Raw genomic sequence first — 17,049 nt, 5'->3', positions numbered from 1 at the left:
ACATGTTGTTCAGTCTTGGGGGATTTCATTTATAATACAGGTTCTCTCTTATCCAGACTGCTTTTCCTAGCAGCAAGCTGGAAACCTGACATTAGGGTACAGGATGCCTTGCGCTTTACTCTTTTAAATAAACTTATGTGGAATGAGTGTCAAATACAAAATAATTAAATAGAAAAAAATAAATAATTCTGCCTTCTGTTGAAATCTCTTATTGCGGTCATGCCCACCTATCTTTAACAGCAGTTATAATGTGTATCCTGTGAATAAAGTATTGGTAGTGAAATTAATTGTGTATTTGAAGAAAATACTGTTCTCTGTTTATTAATAAATTGAACAGAATTTAGTGTTTTTCATCTTCTCAGCCCTATGGAAGATCATCGCTGTTTTCCACCCTGACATGCAGTGTAGCATTCACACTCCTGATTTAAACAGGTTGCTGCCAGTGTATCAGCAAATGAAGGGTAGGTGTCTGTAAAAAAATCATATTGCTGATGAGGAGCAAGGGAGATAGCCATATACATTTACATTTCTCTTAGGGAGACCGGCACGTGTTCACATTGTCTCTTTCTCTTCCCCCTTTATTTCCTTTCTCCGAACTCCGTGTCTGCCATAGGCTTACCCCTCCCTCCCATGCCGAAATATTTTCTTTTTTATGCTAATAATACCTTTGTCATAGTAATGAACTTATTTAAACATCTCAGCAACCAGAAAAAGTTCTTTTCAGTACTGAAATAATCAGGAGAATCATGGGAAGGAGACAGGACTTAAAACTTTTTGACATGTCTTTGTTTAGCTGAAGGTCTTGAGTTTGTAGCTTGGGACTGCTATAAATTTGTACAGCCACGTATAGCCCTAATTTGTGTAGTACAGTTATGTACTGCATAGTGCCAGTGAGGTCATCAGAGCTCATATATGATTTTGGTCCCACGGATTATAAGGGAGCTGAAAAATTCCCATTGCCTAGTGAAGCTGTAGTAGTCATAATTTCTTAGTTACTCATGTTTTTATGGTGATGCTGTGAGCACTTACTGTGCAGCCAGTCCCTGTAAAAGTGTTGCATATGCAATTATGTACAGTACATAATACTTGATAACATTAAATACATTATTGGTTTGTGTAGTTTCTACCCATTTTATCATTGTTTTAGTGCGTACTTCTGTTGATTAAAAAGAAAAGTTAACTATAGAACAGGCTGAGGCGGGTCTTTCAGGAAATATTCCAGAAGAAGGTACTATCTTAATAGCAGGTGAGAGCTACATGCGTGTTGTTGCCCCTGAAAACCTTTCAGTGCGACAAGATTGGAGGTGGGAGACAGTGATGTGCATGTTCTGGACCCTGTGTAGGCCCAAGCTAGTGGGTGTTTGTGTCTTAGTTTTTAAGAAAAAGCTTTAAAATTAAAAATAGAACAAAGCTTATAGAATTAGGATATAAGGAAAGAATATTTTGTGCAGAGGTACAATGTGTGTTTTAAGTGCAATAATAGAAGAGTTAAAAATTTTGTAAAATAAAAAAAGTTACAGTAAGCCAAGGTTAACTGAAGAAAGAAGACCTTTGCAGTGTAAAGACTTTTTAAAGTCTTTATAAAGTCGATAGTGGTGTAGAGCAATGTCTGAGACCTTAACATTCGTTCACCACCCACTTCCCCACAACTTTTAGTCCTGCAGTCTCCATTCATGGTGAGTGCCCTGTATAGGTATACCATTTTTTATCTTTTATGCTGTATTTTTACAGTAACTTTTCTATGTTTAGATACACATATACTATAATATTCATTACAGTAAGCTGCTATATAGGTCTGTAACCTAGGAGTAATAGACTGTACCATCTAGGTGCACGTATAGTAGGCTAGACTGGCTAGGTTTGTATAAGTCCACTGTGATGTCCACAGTGAATTGCCTAATGATGCATTTTTAAGAATGCACCCCCATTATTAAGCAACACATGAGTATATTTACAGTTGTTTCCTATTTGAGCAAGTCTTGAGAATATTTGATTAATACCACATAAGCCTCAACTTTTCATACTGATAATTGTTTCTTTGAAGCATCTAAGAATTGACTTGCTTGTCAATGAAGTTCTTGAAATAACTAAAAACTCATATTGTAAAATTGGATGAAGAAAATGATTTAGCTATCATTTTTAAATTGAGCATTTTAGAGAACATGGGACATTTTTATAATGTAAATAGTCCAGGTTGAGAAAAAGCTTAGGAATTTGTTGTAATCAAATAGTGTGAGTTGGCAGGAAAAAGGCAAATCAGGAAATGAAAAGTGCAAAAATACAACGTAGAAGTATGTTGATTTGGTATGTGCAAATTAACAGTGTTTTGAAAAATTAGAAAATTATAGAAGTAGTTGTTTAATGTCAGATGAAGAAAAGGACTTTAGTGTAACAAAAACAGTTAACTTTTTACTAGAGTAAGTATAGAATTTATGAGATGATAGGAATTATTGGTTCACATGGAATGTAAGAACATGCCTTGTGGAGCCAGGTAGCAGAAGGGAGGGAGTGTTTTGCAATAAGGCTGAGGCCAGGGAAGGAAAAGGAGCAAGAGATCTTGCCATTGACTCCTGTGTTGTTTAATCATTACTGAGAATTCCAGAGTCACCTTGAGGTAGCCATAGTATTTGTTCAGTAGGCCTTAAATCTTAGTAAAAGATCTATTATCAAGTGAGGTCACACCGTGCTGTAAGATAGAAAGTATCTAGCATCTGAGGTTTGCCTTTGTAGGCCTTGCTTTCCAGATGATTTTATTTCCAGGGTAATTTTTAGTAGGTGATTTTGATTAAAGGAAAATATGGAGAGAAGCGTTTGAGGAAGGAATTGGACTAAGGGAGAGCTGTGCCATGAAAAGGGCCAGATGTGTGATTTAGAAGACATTGTATATCATTGAGCATATTTGTGTTCTTTGTTAGTTTCTGATGTGCTGATGTTCAATTCATCTGTAATTTGAAAAGTAAGGTGGGCTGGGTGAGGTGGCTCACGCCTGTAATCCCAGCACTTTGGGAGGGTGAGGGAGGTGAATTACCTGAGGTCAGGAGTTTAAGATCAGCCTGACCAAAATGGTGAAACCCCGTCTTTACTAGAAATACAAAAATTAGCCGGGCATGGTGGTGCATGCCTGTAATCCCAGCTACTCAGGAGGCTGAGGCAGGAGAATGGCCTGAACCCAGGAGGCAGAGGTTGCAGTAAGCAGATTGCATTCCAGCCTGGGCAACAGGAGTGAAACTCTCTCTCGTGATGGGGAGGGTGGGGAAGTAAGGCAGAATGAGTCAAGTATTTTGTAACATTTTTGCTGTTTGTGAGCAGATTCTTTTTTTTTTATAATGTTAATGTTTGACATTTTTGCATATTCAATTTCATTTGTGTTTGCACTAGTGTATTATGTACGCTAACAGGGAACTGAATTTTTTTCATCTGATTTAGAAAGTAATACATGTTTATGGTATAAAATTTATAAAATAAAAATGTATAACTATGAAAGTTTAAAAATCACTCATTTTTCTTCACTCCAGGGAAAACTTCTGTTAATTTTTTTTAGAATGTGTGTGTATATTGAAACAGAATTAGAGTCACACTGAATATAGAGTTTTTCTAACACAGCCACCATATCATGAGAAATCTCAGGCACATTAAGATGTCTGGTGTTGGTGCTTGAACCTACAGGCCCAGCTAAAGTCTCAGGTGACAGCCAGCATTCACCATCTGACATGGGAGTGAGTGAGTCTTTAGATAATACCAGTCGTTGGCTACTGGCAAATAAAGAAGTAATGAAGTGTCCATGCTGATCCATGTCCAAATTGCAGATTCCAGAGCAAATGAAATGTTAGTGTTTTCAGCCACCAAATTCAAGGGTACTTTTTAGGTCATTAGAGTATTCATTTGGCAATCATATATTTTAAAATAGTTGTAATTGAAGTGTAACATATATAGAGAAATGCATAGATCTTAAGTGTGCAGTTTAATCAATTTTGACAAATGTGTACATGTATGTAACTCATACTGTGTAACCCTTGTAAAGGTGAACATGGTACACCAGAGTAAACAAGGTGCAAGTATTAGATGATGAGTAAAAGAGATTGGGAAGCCTTTGGTTTAAGAAAAATATGATTACAAGCCATCGAATTTTTAGAAATACATCTTGTGTTTTAGAAGAGTTTTAAATTTACAGAAGTTGTGGAAATTGTAGAGTTTTCAAATAACTTACATCCAGTTTTCATATTGTTAAACTCTTACATCAATGTGGTCATTTGTCACATTTAGTGAAGTAATATTGATACATTATTAATGACTAAATTCTATACATGATTGATTTCTTTAGTTTTTACTTAAGGTCTGTATCAGTCAGCTGCCGTAACAAAATTCCATAGACGGAGTGGATTAAACAAAAGAAATTTGTTTTCACATATCTGGAGGTGGAAAGTCTGAGATTGGGTGCCAGGATGGTTGGGTTCCAGTGAGGAGTCCCTTCCTCACTTGCACATGGCACAGTCCCCTTTCCTAGGTATGTTCTCTCCAGAATAGAGAAAGAACAAGCTCTGTTCTTTCATTTGTCTCTTTATAAGAGCACTAATCCCATCAGACCAGGGCCCTGCCCTCATGACTTCATCTAATGCTGATTACCTCCCAAACGCACTAGCTCCAGATAACTGTTACATTCGAGGTTAAAGCTTTAACATATGAGGATTCTGGGCAGGCCACAAACATTCAGTTTATAACAAGGTCCTTTTTGTGTTCCTGGATCTTATGCAGATTACCATATTACATTTAGTCTTTGTGTCTCCTTAGCTTCCTTTAGACTGTGTCAGTTTCTCAGACTTTCCTTTCTTTTTTGGTGACCTTGTCAGGTTTGAGGACTACTGGTCACATATTTTGTAGAATGTTCCGCAAGTGGGATTTATCAAATGTGTTTCTCATAATACGTCTGGGTTTATGGATGCCTGGGAGGAAGACCGAAAAGATGAAGTGTCCTTTTCATCACATCATACAAAGGAAAGGGTGTGTACTTTTCAATGTGACTGATCACTGTTGATGTTGATTTGGTCACCTGACTGAGTTAGTGAAGCAGGATAATTTCCCTGAACGCTTTGCTGGCGGGAACTGGGGTGGGGGTGCTGGAAGCAGCACTTAGGCACTGGCAGGGGCAGACTCCACTCACTAGAACCTCCTGTGCTCAACTGGTCAGGGAAGGGAACATGCAGGTAAGCGTGTGCAGGAGCTGGGGTGAGTGCTTTTCGGGTGCCAGCAGGAGCAAAACTCTGTGCAGGCCCTGAAGCCCCAGAAGGAGTGTTATAGTCGGTGCTCTTTTAGCCTTGCTGCCCATGAACAGTTTAAGTGTTAACAGCTCAGTGGAAGGTAAGTGTGACAACTTTCGACACCAGCCTGGAAGAGAAATGGCTGTTGGCATATGAGAAGGGGTGGATACAAATGATACTCCTTTCAACTGTGTTAAGTTTCAGATGCTGGCTAGCCTTTGAAGTAGAAATGTGAAGAACATTGAAGATGTGAATCTGAAGTTCAGGGAATAGGGCAGGACTCAAGATTCTATTTGGTGGTTGCACATTTTATCTTTAAAGAATTCCATTGTATTCTTCAGAGTAAGAATCTCATTTGATAGAATAAAGAGCCTATGGTACTTTGAGTAGAATGATAAGAAAAATTTTAATCCAAAAAATTTTTTTTCCTGAAAGCGTTGTGAATAAAAATAAGAGTAAAATATAGGTGATTTTCAGTCAGCCTCAGTGACCTGTCTGTATCTGACCTGAGTCCTAGCTGATGTAGCCAGTTGACAGTAGAAAATTTAGAATTTGATTTGCATGTTTTAAAGCTATTGAGAAGAAGAATTAAGACATTTTAATTTCTCCCCCCACCCCAGAAGGAACCATGTGGGTATATTTTTGAGCCTTACCTTTTTTTCTTCTTAGCGGGAAACCAGTCTGAAGTGGGAGGCCTCTGAACAAACTGTGTACTGTGTAGCCTCGAGCTTCTGCTTTCTCAGGCAGAACACTGGCCCTCAGTGCCTCTTTCTGCTTCTCCTTGTTCAGACCACTGAGGACTGCCCCTGTCCTGACTGACTCCTCCTGTTGTGGTGAGCAATATAGAAAGGCTGAGGGATTGATATTATTTGGCTCCATATTTTAGAAAGATAATTGGTAATTACATAAAGTTACATCTAGTTTGACCAGTACCACTTATAACTTTAAATTATTGTACAGAAATTGATCCTTTATTATTTAGAAAATATAATTTAAAGTTAATAATACTGAGAGAATTCATGATTCTTTCCTTTTGCCTTCCCTGTCCTTTAGTTCTTTATTTATTTTCAGAGCTTTTGTACTGGCTCATCTTCCCTTTCCTGGGGAGTTGATTTTAAAAATTAGATTTGGAGGAGTTTATCCTTTTAGAGGATGATGAAAACTACTTGTACTTGAACTTAAGGAATTTTTTTTTTAAGTTCCCTGTGTGCCCTTTTTGGATCACATTTCAGAGAGGAGAGACTTCTGCAATATTGTGTTAACCATTTCCTTTCTTTCTTCAAGTGTTATCCACAAATGTATATATGTATGTGGTAATAAGCATGAAATTTAACCATCTTTAAGTGGGTAGTTCAGTAGTGATGAGTGTATTCACAACATTGGATACTAGATCTCCACATTTTCATCTTACAGAACTGAAACTGTATATTAATTAATCAACTCTCTATTTCCCCCAGGCCCAGCAGCTGGCCTTTTGTTTCTATGAATTCAACTATTCTAGATACTTCATATAAGTGGAAACTTAGAGCATTTGTCTTTTTGTGAGTGGCATATCTGAGGGTTCATCCATGTTGTCACATATGATACATGTTATATGACTCATAAAAGCCAAAATTTCTTTTCTTTTGGAAAGCTGAATAATGTTCCATTTATAAAGTTCTTAATCTTCATGTGGCTGAATTTATAACATTCATATTTGCAGTGTTTTTATACCTAGTTTAGCAAATTCTTCTGTATCCTGAGATCATAAAGATAGACTCCTATATTTTTAAGAAATATTTTTTCTTTGGTTTAAAACAAGATTACATTTACAGGAAGGTTATCAGTACAATTCAGATAACATTTGCTTTTCCCTGAACCATTTGCTAAGAAGTTGCTGACTTGATGACACATTGCTTCCAAATATTTTAGTGTCATTTTCTAAGAAAAGGACATTCTTCTGTGTAATATCAAAATGACCATCAAAATTAGAAAATTAATGCATTTCTATTACCACATCTTCAACTTTATTCAAGCTTTACTGTTTATCTCATCAAATTCTGTTTAACAACAGGATCTAGTTTGGAATTACAGGTTAGGTTGCATTTGGTTCTAAACTCTCCTTAGTCTTCTTACATCTAGACCACTCCCTTTATTGAATTGAGATGTGTTCGTTCCTCTTCTATTTTCTGGGAGGGATTGTATAAAACCAGTGTTAGTTCTTTCTAAAAAATTTGATAGAATTATTTAGTAAAGCCATCTGAGCCAAGTTTTTTTTTTTGGTGGGGAGGTGGGGGATGGAGTTTGCTCTTGTTGCCCAGGCTGGAGTACAATGGCATGACCTTGGCTCATTGCAGCCTCCACCTCCTGGGTTCAAGGATTCTCCTGCCTCAGACTCCTGAGTAGCTGGGATTACAGGCACCCACTACCACGCCCAGCTAATATTTTGTATTTTGAGTAGAGAAGGGTTTCACTATGTTTGCCAGAGTGGTCTTGAATTCCTGACCTCAGGTGATCCACCTGCCTCGGCCTCCCAAAGTGCTGGAATTACAGGTGTGAGCCACCGCACCTCACTGACCTAGAGATGTTTATGGGATTTTAAATTACAAAGCCAGTTTTCTTAACAGTTACAGGGCTATTTAAACTCATATTGGATGAGTTGTTGTAGTTTGTGTTTTTTCTGGAATTGGTGCATTTCATCTAAAAAATTCCATTTTAGCTAATCTATGTGCAGCTTTATTCTTCTTTACCTTGTATAGACATATTTTCAATGAAAAGATAATACATATATTTATAAAAGTAAGTGCATATTTTATATTTGTATTATGTAATTTTATATCTGTATCATATACTTTGGATCGAGCTCTAGATGTAGCCAAGATCTCAGGGGCAGGCTATATTCAGCATTGATGGGAGACTCAGTGACCTATAAAGTTTGTGTGTCTACACACTTCAGAGTTTGCTCTGCATGAGTCTCTGACCATGCAAATAGCTATGCTGTGGCTATATTGTGCTGACACCTCATTCTATTTCAGTTTTTTTCCATGACTTATTCAAAATAATGTGATACGGTGCAAATCAGCTTTGCTATGGTCCCTGACCTCAGGTTGCTTAGAGTCTCTGTAGGGGTTGCAGAGAAGTAATTAGGAAATCAGTAATCAGTGTGGTCAGTGTTGTGATGAGGAGGCAACAGGTTCTCATGAGAACACAGGGAAGAGGTGTGTTTATTCTCTGCATCTCTGGTACCTAGTGCAGTACCTTGCACATAGTAGGTTCTCATTAAGTCTTTGTTGAATGAACGAATAAACTCAGAACTGGGTGATCACAAGGTCACTTTTGGAGAGGACTTGTGTCTGAGCCAAGTTAATGATATCTATGGGCAGTAGATAAGTGGAGGGAATTCTCTCATGTGGATGCAATAATATGCAGTGTTGTAGAAGGACAGAAAGCTTAGCAATCTGAATAGCTGTCTAAAGCTGTCTATTTGCAAGTGGGGCGTGGTTTCCAAAAGTGATTGCAGACTGAAGGCTAAGAAGAAATAACTGTGACCAAATTATGTGTTGGCCATGGCTAGTTAAGAACCAGAATTGATTTTTATGAATCAGCATTTTTGGTTCTGGCTGTTGTGTTTACCATTACTAGGTTTAGTTTCTAACATGTCTTAAAAATAATGCTCTCCAAATGAATAAGAAGTATTTTTTTGTGAAGCATGGTACAGTTTTCTCTGGCTCTTACCTACTAGTCTTATTCATACTATCTTTGCTTTAAAACAATACTTTTTTATGCTCTAAATATATCTGTGATAAATCATGAGTTTACCACTAATAATGGTGGGTCATATCATTGTGTTTTCATATGCCAGGTACTGTTTTGAGACACTGCCATGAGTTATTTCATTTAATATGGACAGTGGCCTGTCTGTAAGAAAACCAAACCTAGGCCAGGCGCGGTGGCTCACGCCTATAATCCCAGCACTTTGGGAGGCTGAGGCGAGTGGATCACAAGGTCAAGAGATTGAGACTATCCTAGTCAATGAGGTGAAACCCCGTCTCTACTAAAAATACAAAAATTAGCTGGGCATGGTGGTGCGTGCCTGTAGTCCCAGCTACTCAGGAGGCTGAGGCAGGAGAATTGCTTGAACACAGAAGGCAGAGGCTGCAGTAAGCCGAGATCGTGCCTTTGCACTGAAGTCTGGGTAACAACAGTGAAACTCCGTCTCAAAAAACAAAAAAAAAAGAAAAAAAAAACCAAACCTAGGGCTCCCATTTTACAGAAGTGGCAACTAAGATTTGGGGAAGTTAAATTGTGTGTTCCCAAGGTCACTTAGGTAAGCCTGGGACTCACATTTGAATCTAAGTCTGTCTGACTTCATTTAACCACTGAGCTATGTGTGCTCTTTCCAATGTTTCATATGTCTTTTTATTAAACAAAAATGCCCAATATTTAGTTTAACTTGTGTATATATCCTTAGAAAGTTTATCAGTTAAGTAGGGAAAGAGTTTGTAGTGAAGTAACATATTAAGACTCTCCTAAAAGCAAATTACAGAAACCCACTTTAAACTAGCCAGCATGGCTGGACGCAGATGCTCAAACAATAATTACTGAGCCCTTCCTCTCTGTGTCTCCTCCTTTCTCACCTTCCTCTTTCCCCCTCCTTCTTTATCCCACTGCCCCACTCCCTGTCTTATTCTGCTTTTCTTAGAGTGTTAGCCTATTCTCTTTTGTCACAGAAGGAGCCCCAGTTGAAACCAGCTCCACTCGTGATCCTAGGAAGAGAAAGCATCTTCTCTGGGAGCTCTGGCAGAAGTGCCCTGGGGAATACTCTTGGTCATGGGGACTGGGGGCTGTGAGAAGACTTTGCGAACTATATGGAATGTAGCTGTTGGGGTGACATGTCCATACTTCATCTTGATAAGACATATCATTTGATGGTTGAAAGCTATAATTATTTAAAGATAATGCACAATATATTTTAATAGTGTTATCAAGATATAGTTCACATACCATAGGACTCACCCATTTAAAGTGTACAGTTCAACAGTTTTAATATAGTCACAGTTGTACAGCTATCACCACTGTCTAATCTGTAACATTTCCATCACAAAAAGAAATCTTGTACCCATTCACAGTCACTCCCTATTTTCCTCAAATCTCTCAGCCTGAAGCAACCACTCATCTACTTTCTGTCTCTATAGATTTGCCTATTTTAGATGTTTTATTTAAGTGCAATCAGATGACTTGTGGTCTTTTGTGTCTGACTTCTTTCATTAGCATGTTTTCAAGGTTTATCTATCTTTGCATATCATCATACATTTTTTATTAATTGTGAAATGTTATTCCATTATATGGATATACCACATTTTATTTGTCTGTCTGTTGTTGATGGACATTTGGGTTGTTTTTATGTTTTTTGCAAGTATGAATAATGCTGCTGTGAACATTTGCGTAGAACTTTTGTGTAGATCTGTTTTTACTTCTTCTGTGTGTATACCTAGGAGTGGAATTACTGGTTCATATGATAACTATACCTGACATTTTGAGGAACTGTCTTCCAAAGTGACTGTATTATTTTACATTCTCACCAGCAATGTGTGAGGGTTCCAGTTTCTTTACATTCTTGTCAACCGTTACTATCTTTTTGATTATAGGCATCTTGGTGGGTATGAAGTGATATGATGCATATTTTATAAAAGGCCATTTTGTTTGTTAAATAATGGCCTGTTTACTTGTCATCTTACCTTGTATAGGAGCTTTCCCAGTGGGTTCTGAACCTGCCCCTCCTCAGTCCATCCAGCCAGCCAGGTAGGCAGACCTTGCTGATCAAAGGATTAGAAGTATATGTTTATTTTTATTTTTCTTTATAAATTTTATTATTTACAAATCTAGACAGGGATTATTCTTTTTTTTTTTTTTTTTTTTAATTTTTTATTGGATTATAGGTTTTGGGGTACATGATCAGAGCATGCAAGACAGTTGCGTAGGTACACACATGGCAGTGTGCTTTGCTTTTCTTCTCCCCTTCACCCACATTTGGCATTTCTCCCCAGGCTATCCCTCCCCACCTCCCCCTCCCACTGGCCCTCCCCTTTTCCCCCCAATAGACCCCAGTGTTTATTCTTATTTTCATATTAAGAAACAGGTTATAAATGCCAGAGGTTACTTGGTTGAAGATGGAACAGGGACTCGTATTTAGGATGTATTAGGTGGTAGAGAGCTGCTAGCTTCAGATCTGCAGTGTCAGTTTACTTTGACATGTTAGGTGGCATTCAGATAACACACATTCCCACTCATGTTTATTGTGTTATATGTAGTTCCCAGCAAACTAGTTGTATCGCTGCTGCTTTTTTCTTAGAAATGTGAGGGCAAGAGTAATGTCCTAAGAATAATCTTGATTATTCATGAATAATTATTCATGAACTTGACTATTTTAATTTTCATTAGTATAAATTACTTACAGCACACTAAAAACTGAGCTGCTTTTTTTATGATTCATAATGGTTGCTTCTAACTACTTTATTATGGCAACATTCGTTATCAGCCCTGTAGTGCTATTTAACATTCACCTTGGCATCAGTATAAAATTTGATACTCTCATGCACAGACAGATGGTCTTCTGTCAGTGGCTTTCTCCCTAGCCCTAGAGCAGTCTGTGTATCCAGACTCCATGTTGAGTCTTGCCTCCTCAGCACAATGTAAGAGAATCTATGTTGATCACACCTTACGTGAAAATCTATGTTGATCTCTTGCCACCCATTTGCCACATATCACTGTATAACTTGAAAGTCAATAACTTGTGATTTAGAATTGCTGTTGAAATCATGCTTAGTATTTTCACGGCATCAAGCAATAGCAAGAAGAGATTACACATATTAGCAGTATGCTCTAAATGTGGAAGTAATATGGTGAACTCCATAAGATAAAACAGGAGCTTGCAGGTATTTAACAACTCATATTATTTTAAGCTGATAATATGCCAGGAATAGGTGCTGGGGGATACAATGAACAAACTGGATAAATATCTCTGTCCTTATAAAATGTACATTCCAGTGATTAATAATTTACTGTGGGATCATTTATAATGTGTAACAACCAGGTAAAAAATCTATTGTAATTTTTTTGGTAGCAGTGTCTGAAAGCTTTGAAATTCTAAAAAAGAAAAGGAATTAAAAATGTTTAAATTGGTGCATTTAGATAGTATATTATGTGACTATTTGCTAAGTATCCCAAAGGTAAGATATTAGAGATCCCAATTTAATCATTAAAAGTAAATACTTTTTATATTGACCTTATCCTTATCAAAAAGTGTACTATTATGGTGACAGGCCATGCAGTCTCAAAATCAACAACATTCGTAAATTGATAAGTTGATATTATATCAAATAGAAATCCCATGATAATGAGGCACGCCAGTCGTTGAATTTTTCAGTTTTTTAGAAGCATAATTTGAAGACTTGTAAAATTAATAGGACAGTTGAAATTGACCTTTATTTTTAAACGTCAGACTGGTAATGTGCTGACATTGTAAAAAGGTTCACACTCAGGTTTGAGTGTGGAAACCCAATCATCATACTTAGGAATTAAAAAAGAACTAAAATAGACATAAAAAAATGCACATGGGTACTTTTTAACCAGTAGTACCAGGCACCCAGAAATAAATGCTTTCAAGTGAAATAAGAAAAGATCACAGTTCTTATTTGGGCTAGTGCTTCTGATAGGCATAGCAGGAATAAATTAATTAATAAATGAATGAATTAATTAATTTTATTAGCATATATAATAAATAAGTAAAGAACTTTACAAGATAATTTTAGATAGTTATAAGTACCACAACATCAGTAAAATGGGGTCTATGAAAAGTGAATTAAATATTCACTTGAATACCTAATACATTTCTAAACTTATTGTGGCCAAAGGGCTCCTGATTCCTCTCACCACCAGCTTCTCACCAGGGGTTCTTCTGCAGATTGTGAGGTCTGGGAAGCTTTTGAAGATGTTATTTGAGTTGAGATATGAATGGCAAAGTATCTGTGTGCATTCCAGGTATGGAAGTGGGAAAGCGTTGGCTTTGGGGTGGAAATGAGTTTAGTGTCTTTGAGACAGTCAGTATGAAATGTCAAAATGTATACAGAGAAGAAGTAGTGGTAGATGAGGCTAGAGAGGTGGAAAGGGCCTTGATATTTTAGGGCAAAATAAGGAGTTAGGATGTCACTTTAATGATGGCAGCAAGTCTGTAGAGTGTTCTAGGTCTGCGGATTGATGGTCTCATTACTGTGGCTACTGTGTAGTGATGACTGGTAGAGGCAGAAGAGGAAATGGGGACTTTTCAGAGCTGTTTTCTGGGTAAGAAGCCATAGTAGCTGTGTAGATGGAGCCTGGGCCAGCTTTGGCAATCTACTTTGCAGACAGAGCTAAGAACTTAAGTGTGGATTCTATGTGGAAGGCAGGAGATGAGTAGTCAAGAGTTGATTTCTAGGTTTTAGTTGAGAACTGAATGTGTGATGGTTCAATTACTAAGATGGGGAAAATTCGAGAAGTTGGTGGTGAGAGGAATCAGAAGATACCTTTTGGCCACAACTGGTTTTAGATACTTATGAGATAGTGAAGTGAGGTGGTTTAGTCGGCAGTGGAATAAATGTCTGTAGTTCAGTGGGGAGGTCAAGATTAAAATGACAAAGGTAGGTGTCAGCAACATAGAGCTGACTTCAAAGCCATGAGACTGGATGAACTCCCTGCAAGGGGAGGGGCTAAGTTTACTTCATTAAATTGAGAAAGTTGGACAGGATGGTGTTTAAGATCCCATCTTTTCCAAAAAGTTAAATATTTATTGAATTTCAGAGAGTCTCTGTAAGAAACTTGAAGCGATGGAATTCTTTTGTAAAATGCTTCCTTTAAATAATGAGAAGGATGAACGGGAAGAAATACAAATATTTAAGTATTTGAAATCTGTATTTATTCTGAAATTGCTTGTCCACAAAGCATGATATGTAACTGAAATCAGATATCCTTCTGAAAGTGAAAATAATCTCCTTCATTTTGTAAGGTTTCAGTTAAACTGATTGGTGGTCAATGTGAACTCTTTTTATCAAAAAATTTTAACAGCTTTATTGAGTAGTCAAGTGACACCCAAGCTGCACATATTAGAAGTGTAAAGTTAGATGTTTTCACATAGGTATTCAGGCATAGAGCTGTCACCACTAGAGATAATAGATGTACTTGTCATCCCAACAGTTTCATTGTACCCTTCAGTGCTGTCTCCTTCCTGCCTCTGATCCACAGGGAACCACTGATAAGCTTTTTGTAACTGTAGATTAGTTTTTGTTTTCTAACTTATATAAATAGAATCATACAGTAGGTATTTATTCTTTTTTCTGGCTTTTTTCATTCAACGTGATTATTTTGAGATTCATCCATGGTGTTTTTTGTGTCAGTAGTTTTTTTCCTTCTATTTGCTAAGTAATATCCTATCATATGGATATACCAGACACATTTTTGCAGTCATAATGAAGTTAGACTACCTTCTTTTTCCCTTCAGTGGGTCTCTGGGTTTGCTGGTATTATTTGTAACCCTGAAAATTTGCGACAAGTCTCAGTTAATTTAGAAAGTTTATTTTGCCAAGTTTGAGGATGCACACTCCTGAGACAGCCTCAGGAAGTCCTGATGACATGTGCCAGGGTGGTCGGGACACAGCTTAGTTTTATACATTTTAGGGAGATGTGAGACATCAGCCAACGTATGTAAGAAGTACAATGGTTGTGTCCAGAAAGGCAGGACAACTTGAAGCAAAGACAGGAAGGAGACTTGAAGCTGGAAGGAGCTTCTGGGTCACAGACAGGTGAGAGAGAGGAGTGCTTGCATTCTTTGAGTTTTTGATTAGCCTTTCCAAAGGAGGCAATCAGCAATGCATCTATCTCAGTGACAGGCAGGTTGTCCCTAAGCAGTTCCCAGCTTGGCTTTTCCCTTTAGCTTAGTGATTTAGGGGCCCAAGATTTATTTTCCTTTCACACACCAAAGAGACTAAAAATGTGAGTACATATACACACAGAGACACACTCCAAACTCTCTTCCTAGAAGGGCTTCCTTGTTCTTGTATTCATCCCCTTCATTCTGCTCCGGGATGAGCTTCCTGGCTTTCATTTACCAGAGCAAGCTTGACAGTGCTGTGGATAGAAAGCAGGCCCACCCTTTCTGTGTGTCTGTGTTCTATGTGATTTTTTGGGGATGTGTGTATGTTGTTGAGCTTTTTTTTTTTTTTTTTTTTTAATCTAGATTGTGTTTATGTCAGGAGGTTGCCTGAAATAAAACTGAAGCTTCATAGTTTAGCCTTTAGTTGTGTTTCATAGTTTAGCAGTTATGGATTCAGTTAATCTAGTACCTGTGATTTTATAAGGGAGTATAATAAATCTTTTCTCAGTTAATAGGAATTTTGTATAGTTGGTTAAGACGGAGATCAAAATGGGACACTCATTCACGTGGTAAGTAGATGCTTACCTTTAACCTCTGTTGTGTTTTGATTAAATCACTTGCTTTCTGCTTCTGTTTCTGTGCATTTGGAAAAGTTCACTGCTTTCTGGTTCCTGTGGATGATCTGAGAACACACTTGGGGATTCATGAGTTAATCACCCTCTGGCTGTATTTAACATGAGCTTACATGGAGTTTAAGGGTGTCTGGGCTCTCTATGCTGTTATCTGGGGTTGTCTGAGGAGGAAAAGAAGCAGATATGGTGGGATGATGAGACAGGTTAGCATGCAAGTGCAGTAAAGAATTCCATTTTGAATGTTTTCTAGTTAGAGTTTTCTGCAGGATGTTCTGTTTTCTAGGTAATTTGTAAGTTTTTACACTGCTTTATAAAAAGCTCTTTCCCCAATTGGTAGCTTTGAATTCTTCTTCAGTATTTATGGGAAGTCATATTCTTGAATTAGATGTTCTGTATTACCTTACTAAAAATGACTCTACCAGTAGTGAAGCCAACAAGGAAAAAGATCTGCTGCTGCTCTGGGTATTTTTTTTTTTTTTTTTTAGGAGATGCTAATGACACACACTAGTGTAAATTTTTAAGTTTTAGATATATGCTATTTTTACACAAAATAAAACTACTGCAATCCAAGTTTAGAAGCAAATAATAGCCTTACATTGCTAAATTATATATATATGTGTACACACACGTACACATACACACAGATTTAGCAGAATATGGTAAGAGTCTCATATAAAAAACAAATACTTGGGGAATAAATTGTATTCTTTAGATATAGGCTAACAGAAGCTATTTAAAATTTTATAATTCCTTCTTGCCTGCCTGCATACTAATTATCTAATTCAGGCACAACATATATATTTTAGTATATTGCCCCAAATGTCTGAATCTAAAATTACAGACAAATTTGAAGTAGAAAATAAAAAGTAAAAATTCATATGGACAGTGACATTTATAAGACAAGAAAGTAAACAGTGCCCTATTTGCTTATCTTCTGACACCAAGAAAATCTATCACTGAGTCCTGACAAAAATCCCTTTATGAGAGAACCAGGCAATATGGTTCACACCTGTAATAATAGCTACATAGTACATTAAAGTTGGAGAACTGCTTCTGGTCAAAACACTAAGACCTGCCCGGGTTATGTAGCAAGACCCCATCTCAAAAATAAGTGGCTCTTTTTTTGACAGACTCTCGCTCTATTGCCCAGGCTATAGTGCAGTGGCACAATCTCGGCTCACTACAACCTCCACCTCCCAGGTTCAAGCAATTCTCCTGCCTCAGCCTCCTGAGTAGCTGAGATTACAGGCAGGCACCACCATGTACAGCTATTTTGTAT

At 37.4% G+C, this 17,049-nt stretch overlaps 1 long non-coding RNA gene and 1 pseudogene across 7 annotated transcripts in view; one reads left to right on the top strand and one right to left on the bottom strand.

Moving 5' to 3' along the window:
* Positions 1-17,049, top strand: part of LOC108588354 (uncharacterized) — a 160,536-nt gene that overhangs the window by 24,307 nt on the left and 119,180 nt on the right. The gene's annotated exons all lie outside the window — the stretch shown is intronic.
* LOC118148224 (small nucleolar RNA U13) lies at positions 12,730-12,823 on the bottom strand (annotated as a pseudogene).

The sequence above is a fragment of the Callithrix jacchus genome, chromosome 15 (genome assembly GCF_049354715.1).
Source record: "Callithrix jacchus isolate 240 chromosome 15, calJac240_pri, whole genome shotgun sequence".
Taxonomy (NCBI): Eukaryota; Metazoa; Chordata; class Mammalia; order Primates; family Cebidae; genus Callithrix; species Callithrix jacchus.
The sequence above is the reverse complement of the archived record's forward strand: the minus strand, read 5'-3'. Positions and strand labels throughout refer to the sequence as shown.